We start from the raw sequence: 1,491 nt of genomic DNA, 5'->3' as shown, positions 1-1,491 counted from the left end.
AGGGCTTTTGTCGAGACCTCTAGGAGATATTTTGGGAAGAGATATTGTATTCAATCCTAAACTATCTAGTGAATTACCCACATCTGAGTGGAAGACTGGACGTAGCCTCTTTAGTGGTGAATCAGTGTAATTTGTTGTGTCGTATTCTTGTTCTTTTTTTCTTCATATTTGCATATTTGTGGTTGTGTGGGATATTTTCTGTGGGAGGGAAAATTATTAGTTTAATCAATTTCCTAACAAGTTGATATAATAACTTATTAAGTTGATTAAGTTTATGATAAAAACTATCAAATTTTCGAAAAGAAAAATTATTCAAAATCATATTTTCTTTTTGGCTCTTTCTAGTTTTACAAAAAACGCATATCTTTTCAAAAATAAAGAAAAAAAACGCATTAATACAGTTTTTCTTTTTTCTATCATATTTTACTTATAAAATGCATATAAATATGAACAAAAAATAAAGTTAAAAAACAACATTATAATTTAGGATTTCTTTGAAAAAAAAAAGACATTATAATTTTAGGACATCGTTTTTAAGAAATAGATTCTCATTTCAATTGTTAAAAAAATATATATTATCAAATACCTCTTCTTTTTTTTGGTTACAAGAAGACAATAAAAAAGGTAATATGATAGTTCGTGATGTAATTAAAGTTCATATTTGACTAGATAAATGGAAGACCATGTAAGCGATCAAGAACATAATCTCATTAGAACACGAGACATTTTAAGGTGAAACAAAAAAATAAACCATAAGAGATTATGGCCAAATTAGACAATATCATATTTCATACTATTGTGTAAATGGTGGAGGGATCCCTTTGTTCCTTAACAGTGATCAACCATACGATCAAGAACTGGTCCACTTATGAACCAGTTCATCAAGATTATCAGGAATGTTTCTTATGTAAATCCCATCATCTTTGGCAGTCCAAATACAAGTTCCATCATTGGTGCACCTGTAATGGAGCCAAAGATGGTCAACCTCACGCCAGAAGACGTCAAATGAGGCACTGCCACCCGGCTTTTTCAAGAAGCACCAAAATAATGTTGTTCCCCAGACGTTTTCCTTAAAGCTCCATTGAATCTCAGCTCCACGATTTAAGTTATGTTCTCCCAAATCGGTATCTCTAGATTTGCAGTGTGCAAACAACGTCGCATTGCTCAACCCATTAACCACATGAACGTGCCACTTGTCAACATACGGTGTAGGCGCCAACGCCTCCACGAATGGCTGAGCCACCGTTAGAGCTGCCAACACAGCTAACAAAACCACATTTGCACCCATGGTCTCTTAACCAAAACTTGTTTCTCAATCTTTTGTTGTAATGGATAAATATACACTTTGCCCATGTAAGAAAAGGGAACAGTTTGGTGTGTTATGAGAATTTAAACACTTACCTAAATTTGATTTTTATAAAAAAGCATTTTTGTTAATTGGTAAATTATATGGTATTGCATTAACTAGTCAATTAACAGAGGTTATTAACT

At 32.6% G+C, this 1,491-nt stretch overlaps 1 pseudogene; it reads right to left on the bottom strand.

Annotated features, from left to right (window-relative positions):
• Nucleotides 1-850: 850 nt before the first annotated feature.
• LOC111013561 (S-protein homolog 1 pseudogene) lies at nt 851-1,288 on the bottom strand (annotated as a pseudogene).
• Nucleotides 1,289-1,491: the final 203 nt, after the last annotated feature.

This window comes from Momordica charantia (assembly GCF_013281855.1).
Source record: "Momordica charantia cultivar OHB3-1 chromosome 9 unlocalized genomic scaffold, Mcharantia_2.0 BLBB01000009.1, whole genome shotgun sequence".
Lineage (NCBI taxonomy): Eukaryota > Viridiplantae > Streptophyta > Magnoliopsida > Cucurbitales > Cucurbitaceae > Momordica > Momordica charantia.
The sequence above is the reverse complement of the archived record's forward strand: the minus strand, read 5'-3'. Positions and strand labels throughout refer to the sequence as shown.